General features: G+C 41.3%; 1 protein-coding gene across 2 annotated transcripts in view; it reads left to right on the top strand.

Moving 5' to 3' along the window:
* The first annotated feature begins 7,875 nt into the window (after positions 1-7,875).
* Positions 7,876-10,420, top strand: part of slc11a2.L (solute carrier family 11 member 2 L homeolog) — a 67,488-nt gene continuing 64,943 nt past the window's right edge. For both annotated transcript variants that reach the window (XM_041582557.1, XM_041582552.1), the window contains exon 1: positions 7,876-7,974. The gene's annotated coding sequence lies outside the window, so the exon portion shown is untranslated. The remainder of the gene's footprint in view (positions 7,975-10,420) is intronic.

Raw genomic sequence — 10,420 nt, 5'->3', positions numbered from 1 at the left:
TATTTATTATAATACACAAGTTTCAGTGAGTCATGTGACAAGAATGACATCACTAAGCTCCAATTATAACTAGGGTTGCCAAATTTTCTTTAAAAAAATACCGCCTTCCTATATATTTAGCTTTTTTCCCTATTAATAACATTGGGATCAACCATAATTTTTACCGGCCAGGCCGGTAAAATACCGGCCAGATGGCAACCCTAATTATGACTGACGACATCACTAAACACCATTTATAGGTATATAATTCACAGGTATTCCAACAAGTCACCTTTCACAACTCCAATCTATTCTAAACGCGGTTGCTAGACTCATTCATCTAGCTCGCCGCTCAACATCAGCTGCTCCCATATGTATGTCCCTTCACTGGCTCCCAATCTCTTCTAGAATCAAATTCAAATTACTTACACTCACATTCAAGGCCCTTAATAATGAAACCCCTCCCTATATTTCATCTCTAATCTCCAAATACACTCCTTCACGAAACCTACGCTCTGCTTCTGATCTTCGCCTTACTTCTCCTCTGGTCACTTCTGCCCATTCTCGTCTACAAGACTTCTCTCGGGCTTCTGCTTTTCTCTGGAACTCTCTGCCACAAGCCGTCAGACTTTCTCCTTCCTTCCAAACTTTCAAGCGCTCCTTAAAGACCCATCTGTTTAAAGAGGCCTATTCGATGTACCTTAATTAATCATTGCTGTATCAAAAATGACAAAGTGTTTATAATCCTAATGTCTCAATTGTACCCTAACCTTTTAGTTTGTAAACTCTGTAATCCTTGTCTGTTTGCTATAACTGCAGTAAAGCACTGCGTATCTTGACAGTGCTATATAAATAAATGATGATGATGATGATAATTTACAGGATATTCATGGCTCTTGTGTATTATATAGTGAATATATAGTCACCAAGGAGTTTCATGACCATATAAAAACACGAGTCTGAAGGCCGAATGCTTTTATACAGGTCATGGAACTCCGCGGTTACTTCTAATATCCTCATATTTTCCAACAAGGGTTACTTTATTTATTATAATACACAAGTTTCAGTAGTCATGTGACAAAAATGACATCAGAACTCACCGTTTATAACTGATGACATCACTAGTCACCATTTATAAGTACATTATAAGTCACAGAGGAGTTATGTGACCATATAAAAGCACAAGGCCACAAGCCGGGTGCTTTGATACTGGTCACATAACTCCGAGGTGCTTATAATATCTTTATAAATTTTGAGTAGGGGATACGTAATGGATTCAGTTTTTACTCCCTGGCTTTGCTTTTTACAAAATGCAATACTTATTTTATTTTTGCTGTTTATTTTTTTCTTTCCCTGCATCCCTTTTAGGAGGGCTAAGTACCTGTATTTATTTTGCTTTCTTAGGATTCTTTTGCAGGAGCCTGCTCTGTGTCATATCATTCTGCTGCAGCAGAGCTGGGAGGGAGGAGGCAAGGAAAGGAGGGGGGAGCAAGACTTGAGGTAGTGGATGGGAGGGGGAGTGACAGTGGAGAGGAATCGTGTGAGGAAGAGAGCTACACCAGGGAGGTAGCTGCAGGAGATGTGAGAGGGAGGAAATAGAAGCCAGTACATGGGAGGGCGTGTGTGGGAAGTAAGGAAAAGCTAAAAATGGCGGGGAACAAGGGTAGAGGAGAGAGCCGTAGCTGCAAGTGCTGTCTCTTTAAGCTTATAAACGGCGTGTTCTGGCGTAGAAGCTCACCATTTATATAGTGAATAAAGTACCCCCTCTTGTAAATTATAAGGATATTATAAGTTACCGAGGAGTTTCATGACCATATAAAAACACGAGGGGGTACTTTATTTATTATAATACACAAGTTTCAGTGAGTAATGTGAAAAATGACATCACTACCCACCGTTTATAATTGATGACATCAGTACTACTGCTTATAAGTATATCATTTACAAGATATTCATGGCTTTTGTGTATTATAAATTAATAAGCCACAGCAACCCAACATTTTATTTATATAAACTATGTTCCAGATGCTGAAGCAAACACACAGTACCAGTGCAGGTAACACTACATCATATTTATATGCATATAAACACTTGTTAGTTTATTTGGTGTTACTGGTCCTTTAGGTAGTAATATAAGATTTTTTTTTCTTACTAGCTTATCTGGTAAATATTGTCTGTGTAAGCACTGAACTTTGTAGAGAGTTTTGTGTATCAGAACTAAAACCATTGTACTCTTAATAGCTTATGTGCTAACTACTATGCAAACATACAGCCCAAACATACATTAAAAAGCCATAGATGATCTATGGCATGATGACTGGGAAAGTTCTGGGCCATAAAATTTAAGTGTGGCTTGTTAAACAAGGGGCACAATAATGAGCATAAGATTCCAGCACAAAAAAAATGATAATCTGCAACAAAAACATCTTACATAGTTACATAGTTAACTTGGGTTGAAAAAAGAGCAAAGTCCATCAAGTGCAACCCCTCCAAATAAGACCAGCATCCATACACACACTAACACAAGCCCCTCCATACACTCACATAAACTATATATACCAATATCTATATTAATTGTAGATTTTAGTATCACATTAGCCTTGGATATTATGCTTGTCCAAGGAATCATCCAAGCCACTCTTAAAGGAGAAGGAAAGGTTAAAACTAAGTAAGCCTTATCAGAAAGGTCCATCTAAATATACCAGTAACCCCTCAAAGTAATGCTGCTCTGAGTCCCCTGTCAAAAGAAACAGCACATTTCTTTCCTTCTATTGTGTACTCATGGGCTTCTGTATCAGACTAACTGTTTTCAGCTTAAACCTCATTGCCCTGGGCGTGAGCATGCTCAGTTTGCTCCTCTTCCCCCCCCCCCTCCCTTCTCTACTGTAATCTGAGCCCAGAGCAGGGAGAGACTCAGGCAGGAAGTGATGTCACACCACATTAATACTGCAGCTCCTATTCTAAACAAACAGAGAGTTTCTAGAGCTTTTTACTCAGGTATGGTAAAACATTCTACAGAATAAATATAGCATTCTAGCTTGCACTATTGCAGCTAATCTATTGGCAATAAAATGCCTCCGTAGCTTTCCTTCTCCTTTAAAGACATTAACAGAACCAGCCATCACATATCAGCCTATAAAGAGACAGCACTTATTATTAGCTTTACAGTGCTGTACGCATAAATAGGGCTATATAGATGAAAATATACATACATACATACTGAGTGGTGCCCAATACTGCACTGCATAATCAGAGTGAGATCTTAGCAGTGACTTATAGAGAGGTAAAATTATGCTTTCATCCTAAAAATCAATGCCTTCAATGTACTCAAGAAAGTACTTTTATTAGCTTTATCTGACCCTGCTTAGAGATGCACACTCTGTTATCTACAAAACTCCCCAAATACGTCTCAATAAAAAGGTCTCCCAATACAATTCCGTTTTAAGGTATTACTAGAATCGTTAGTCATAGAGAGCAAATAAGTAGCTTTCAAATCGGAATTTGGGGTATCTAGGAGATTAAAAATGCATTCTCCCCAAATCTCATCCTCATTGGCCTTTGCCCTGAGTGAGCCAGTCCCACATTTTGAGAACTGCTATTTTGCCTCTCTTTAACTAACTCAAAAACTTTCATTGGGAGTAAGAAAACAAAATAATCATAGCTGCCACCAGATGGCAGGACTGCTTCTAATTTATATTCCTAGTGCCAATAAGAAGTGACTTAAATTCCTGAAGTCGGTGCTATACTACATTTCCATGGAGACTATAAGAAGAAAGAGCTTGTTGTGAAGAGATGCAAAAGAAAGTGGAACCATAGGAGAGCAGCAACTATTTTTATGTTAGTTAATAAAAAAAAATCATTAATCCTGGCATAAAGCTTTATCAGATGTTCAAAAATGGTAATCTTTAATAATTTTCCTGCAAGATAGGTTCTTTTATAGTAAATATAGGTTACTTTGACTGAACTATGTTACATGTTAGTAACTATAGACATAAATGTTTACATCAGCGTCCCACACATGGAAGATGTTTGAGTTGTAAATGATCTTTAAATTAAAAATATCAAAGTGATTGCTGCTGTAGAGTGTTTTATCTTACTACTCCATTGATATAAGTTCAACAAATGGTTTATGTACCTGCAGGATCACTGTGCCAGACAACAAGCCAACAGTTAGGGTATGGGACTTCATAGTGCTTTCATGGACATTCGGTTGAGAAGTTGATTAAGTCAATCAATATCCCCAGCACCCAAAATAAAAAGGGTTAATCAAATAATCACTGGTACCGGGAAGGCAAGCCTGAATGTTAAAACTTTCGGGCTGCTCACCATTTACTCCTGGTGGTTCGGGTGCAATCCGCCCGAACCCTGCACTTAAGATCTAGAGCAGTCCCCTTTCAAAAAGCCTCATGTTGCCTTGGTGAAATCAGGAAGTGAGTCTTCGCCAGTATCAAGACATTTTAAGGAGTGTAATAACAGAGACGTTAGGTAACTGGTAGCACAGGGTATAGAGCGAGTAACCTTGGGCCCAAGAGGAGGGGGACTTACAACCGAAGTTATTAAGAGCTGAGGTTAGATGGATTAATAAGTTGTGTGCTAGACAACCCCAAGGGTTAAATTCAGTTTTTGACATACGCTGATATTTTTATAAAGTGTATTAAAGGGGAACTCTGGCTTCCAAACCAAAATTTGATAAAGAGGCCCACATAACACAGAAACGCCTAATATACCCATCACAGTTACCTGTTACTTCAAAAGTATGAATAAATGCAATTTTCTATGCTAAAATCCAGCTGTTTAACAGTTCTTCTCTTTCTGCATCATTTGAAATCCTGACAGCCAAGTAGGGACTAAACACTATTGTTACAAATTGTAACAACTTATCCACAGCTTACAGACAGCATGCAGGAACTACATAACCCATAATGCATTGCATTGTGATGTTCCGTTCCTTATTGAAATCACGTGAGCAGGGAATTGTGGGGTTTGGAGGATGCAGGCTAAGGACAGCTGGCTGCTGATACAAAGTAACCGTAGTCAGCCAGCTCAGCAAAGTAGTCAGACAGATCAGCAGGAGAGCAGGGGCTAGGATTAGGGAACTGTTCCAAACCATTAAAAATCATGAAAAGTCTGCATATTTTTTAATTGATGTATATTGCAAAGTTACTTGAAATTATGTTTACTTTTCAAAAATGAAAATGTGTGTAAATTGTGTAGAGTTCCCCTTTAACTTTTTTAAGGGATCGCCACAATGAATTACTTTAAAAAGGTTTTTATATGTGCAGTTAAGTAACATTGGAGGGATTTATACATGTCAGGAACTGCTACAAAGAATTGAATTAGACATTTCACAGGTGAAATTAGATACTATGGGGTATATTTATCAAAGAGTGAAGTTAATAGTGAAGTTCCGCCACTAGAGTGAAATTCCGCCACTTTCCATTCATTTCTATATGATTTTTAAAGGTATATTTATCAAAGGGTGAACTTTCACTTTCACCCATTGATAAATATGCCTTTCAAAATCCCATAGAAATGAATTGTGAGCTGCGGAATTTCACTCTAGTGGCGGAACTTCACTCTTTGATAAATTTACCCTTATGTTTCTGATACAGAGGGATTTACACATATGTGTATGTGTAACATTATAAACCTCCTGAATATATATAATTTGGAACGCAACTGACTTTATAGGAATATTAACTGTATGAATTTCTTTTCAATATTGGTCTTAATCTGTTTGTGTGAAAAATGTTTTCTTAAATTAGTTGTATTTATTCATATGCTAATTTTATGGGAGGGTACTGGGGGTTTAAATTCTGTGCATAGTAATGTGGGATGAGGTCTCTGAGGAAGTGTGTAGACACGAAACGCATCTGACCTCAGAAGCTTGTTTGTAAATTGAATGCATCAACAAAACATACACTTTTTAACTTAATTGGTGGTTTTGAGAAGTTGATTAAGCAATCGACTGATTGGCCATGCAGTGTCAGCCCTGTAGCTTTATCCTAAGGGCTCTTACTGACGAGCGTTTGAAGCACCAGGCATAGCGTTGTCAAAAAACAGGCAGGGTCAAATACCAGAATGACAGCGAGGTACCAAATCAGAATCCGAAAAATGTAGTCAAACAGGCCAAGGAGTCGGGACAGGCAGCAATCATCAGTGTCAGAACAGGCAGGAAGTCAAAACCACAGATTTCAGAATACAGAACGCATCCAGGAATGCTAAAAAATAACCTATGTTGGGCAACCCTGTATTGCGCCCTGGCCCTTTAAATTTTTGCTCTGCGTGTGATGACGTCATCGTGCATGCGCCAGCGACTAAAGAAGACGCGCGCGCACCTGAAAAGAGAACATGAGATTCTTCTTGAGTGTGTACATGTTCTCTGTAGACATTAACTATTGTATAACTCAGATAATGGGTGTCAAGCAGAGGCCACAATCAGATTATAGACTATTAAAATAATAAAGATGAATCCAAATACAAACAGTCCATTATTTCAGCCAAAATTTTAAAAAAAAGTTGTTATCCTTATATTAATAGTTTTCAAGTAAAAAAAAGGCATAACAGAACTGCTTTACATACATTTTATCTCAACTTTAAAGAAAAAAAAAAGAAAACCTTAGTGTAGAATATTTACAGCAGTTCTTTATTAATGATCACCTGTATAAATAGTTTTCCCCCCATTTTGCAAATAGTATATTGCTGCTGCTCTGATTTTCTCATGGGTTATTTATCAGTGTAAATGTGACAGCCCTGAATGTTCCCACGTAAGTTACCAAACCACTCCTTGCAAAGTGCTGTACAGGTATGGGACCTGTTATCCAACATGCTTGGGACCTGGGGTTTTCTGGATAACAGATCTTTCTGGATCTTCAGCATATAGCGTCAATCAATTCAATTCTGAGGAAGTGTGTAGACACGAAACGCATCTGACCTCAGAAGCTTGTTTGTAAATTGAATGCATCAACAAAACATACACTTTTTAACTTAATTGGTGGTTTTGAGAAGTTGATTAAGCAATCGACTGATTGGCCATGCAGTGTCAGCCCTGTAGTTTTATCCTAAGGGCTCTTACTGATGAGCGTTTGAAGCTGCACTCCTGTTCCGTTTTCTGCGTTCAGCCGCAGGGGAGCGCAGGAATAGACGCATTAGGTTTTTTTCAATGGGGCTGTACTCACACAGGCGCGTGTAGGCGCCAAACGCAGGTTGAGACACAACATGCTGCATTTTTCCTGCGTTCGGCGCCTACATGTGCCTGTGTGAATACAGCCCCATTGAAAACAGCTAAATGCGTCTATTCCTGCGCTCCCCTGCGGCTGAACGCAGAAAAACGGAACGCAGGGGAGCGCAGCTTCAAACACTCGTCAGTAAGAGCCCGTAATGTGCCAAAGATTTACACTTTGTTTATTTCACTTGATACCCTACAATGTTACATAACCTGGACTGAAAAGCATGTTGTGTACTCTATATCTCATTTACTTGGTATTATGTTCAAATTACAATGTGGTTTACCCCCTTTTATGTTATACGCATACATGGCACTTAGTTTTAAAGTGGATCTCTTAAAGGGGCAGTTTGCTGCCTTTTTAACCAGAGTTTATGAGACAGAGCTTGTCCTAAACATATTGTTTTCCTACTGTTTTAATAATAACATTTGTTTTTGTTATTTCTTGGGCTAATCAGGGAACAGGGACATTTAAGCCACCAGTTACCAGTGCACAGATAAATAGAAGTGAATTATGCAGGGGAATTATCTGAGCTCAAAAACCAAACATAGAGTAGCTTCTCTAATGGATTTTGCCTTGTGTGTTCTTTGTTATTTCATGATGATTTGCAATCTGCAGTACAGTGAATAAAACTACATTTTAACTACATTTTAACTACATCAGAGAGAGGTGAGAAGTACAGTATTTTATGGTGGTACCATAAAGCAACAGCATTGAATATGTAGAATAATACAACTATTGTGCTATTTCCCTAATTCTTCCTTTGTAGGTGTCAGGGAGCCGGGAAGCTCCCACCAGGGAGGTTGTCAGGATCAAGGAGGAAGCCCACAAGGGAGTCAAGGTCGCAGAGTCCAACAGGGGTAAACCAGAAGAATAATCAAAGTCCAGGCAAGGGTTCAAGGGCAGGCAGAATAATCAGCAAAGTCCAAAGTCCAGGCAAGAGGTCGGCAACAAACAGGAACAAGATTAGTCTCAAAATAGCAGACAGGAAACCCAGGAAACACACAGGAACGAATCCTATACTTGGGCGCCATTCTGGCGTCTTGGTAGTGCTTTAATATTTGAATTTGGCGCCATAGTGACGTCATCTGCGTCCTTGCACCGGCGTCGACGCGCTGACGTCATCGCGCCACAACCCACGTGGAGGCCATGGGCGCCGCCATTTTGGGAGCGACGCCGGCAGGAGAGGACGCGCCGCCTGGAGCTCCTGGACCTGCTCCGGGCGGCGATCGTGACAGTACCCCCCCTCTGGGGAAATTTGGAGTGGAACTCCCTCACAAGACGAGGAGCATGGACATCAGAGCGTCCTTCCCAGGAGCATTCTTCAGGGCCAAAGCCTTTCCACTTGATGAGGTACTGAAGAGAGCCCCTGGAGATTCTGGAGTCAAGGATCTTTTCCACCTCATATTCTTGTTGACCATCCACAGAGATAGTAGGAGGGGGAGGCTGGACAACGGAAAAGCGGTTGGAGGTAGCGGGTTTCACCAAGGAGACATGAAACACGTTGGGAATTCGCATCTCAGGGGGAAGCTGAAGTCTGACAGCCACAGGATTGATCACCTCCGAGATGGAGAATGGACCTACGAACCTCGGACCAAACTTAGGAGATGGTACCTTCAACCGAATGTTCCTGGAAGACAACCAGACTTTATCACCGACCTTGTAGGGAGGAGAGGGTCTACGTCTACGATCTGCAAACGTCTTATGAACCAGAGCGCTCTTCTCCAAGTTTGACTTGGTTGCAGCCCAAATAGACATGTGGGCTACATGGTCATCAGCGGCCGGAACATCAGACAACACAAAGTCTTGTGGGAAGGGTTGAGGATGTTGACCATACACCGACATAAATGGGGACCTTCCAGTGGAAGTGTGGCAGGCATTGTTATGAGCAAATTCCGCCCACGGGAGGAGATCAGACCAATCATCTTGACAAAGGGAAACGTGGTTCCTCAAGAACTGTTCAAAGGCTTGGTTCACTCGTTCAGCCGCTCCATTTGTCTGGGGATGATAAGCTGAGGAGAACTGAAGATTAATACCCAGATCTTTGCATAGGGAATGCCAGAACTTTGCCGTGAATTGGGGCCCTCTGTCAGAAACGATCTTGGCCGGGAAGCCATGCAGGCAAAAAATGAACTGAATGAACAACTGTGACAACTCCACTGCAGATGGAAGCTTCCGTAGAGGGATGAAGTGGGCCATCTTGCTAAAGCGGTCAATGACAACCCAGATCACGGTGTTCCCATTGGAGGGAGGAAGTTCAACAATGAAGTCCATTGCCAAGTGCGTCCAAGGACGAGAGGGAACCGGCAACGGCTGTAGTAACCCACTGGGGCGAGAATGGCTGGACTTGGAAGTGGCACAAACGGTACAGGCAGTAACAAAGTCTTTGACATCTTTACGGATTGTCGGCCACCAGACTAGACGCCGTAAAAGTTCAAGAGTTTTAACAGGACCAGGATGTCCAGCTTGTTTGGAACTATGAGTCTGTTGCAGGATAGGCAGACGAAGTTCAGGAGGTACAAAAGCCATTCCGATGGGGGTATCAGGAGGGGCAGAAGATTGACCAGCCAGGATTTGATCAGCAAATTGAGGGTACAATGAAGCGATGATCTTGACAGGAGGAATAATTGGCTCTTGTCTTTCAGGAGAACGATCCACCGGAGTGAAACTTCGCGACAGAGCATCTGCTTTCCGATTCTTGGAGCCAGGGCGATAAGTCAAGATAAAGTTAAATCGAGAAAAGAAGAGAGACCACCTTGCCTGTCTGGGATTCAGCCTCTTGAGAGACTGAATGAATTTGAGATTCTTATGATCGGTGTAGATCCTGACTGGAATCAAAGAACCTTCAAGGAGGTGACGCCACTCTTCCAAGGCAAGCTGGACAGCCAGGAGTTCTCGATTTCCTACATCATAGTTATGTTCAGCAGGCGAGAACTTCTTAGAGAAATATGCACATGGGTGCAGCTTTCCATCAGGAGGGATGTTTGGGACAAGATAGCTCCAGCTCCAACTTCAAGAAGCATCCACCTCAATGAAGAAAGGTAACCCCGATCAGGATGGCGGAGAACCGAAGCGGAAGTGAAGGCATCCTTCAGGGATTGAAAGGCTTCAATAGCAGACGGGGGCCACAAGCTGGGTTTACCCCCTTTTCGGATGAGGGTCAGGATTGGAGCAATGCAGGAAGAGAACCCCTTAATAAATTGCCGGTAGTAATT

The sequence above is a fragment of the Xenopus laevis genome, chromosome 2L (assembly GCF_017654675.1).
Source record: "Xenopus laevis strain J_2021 chromosome 2L, Xenopus_laevis_v10.1, whole genome shotgun sequence".
NCBI classification, from domain to species: domain Eukaryota; kingdom Metazoa; phylum Chordata; class Amphibia; order Anura; family Pipidae; genus Xenopus; species Xenopus laevis.
This window is presented reverse-complemented; position numbering and strand designations above follow the sequence as displayed.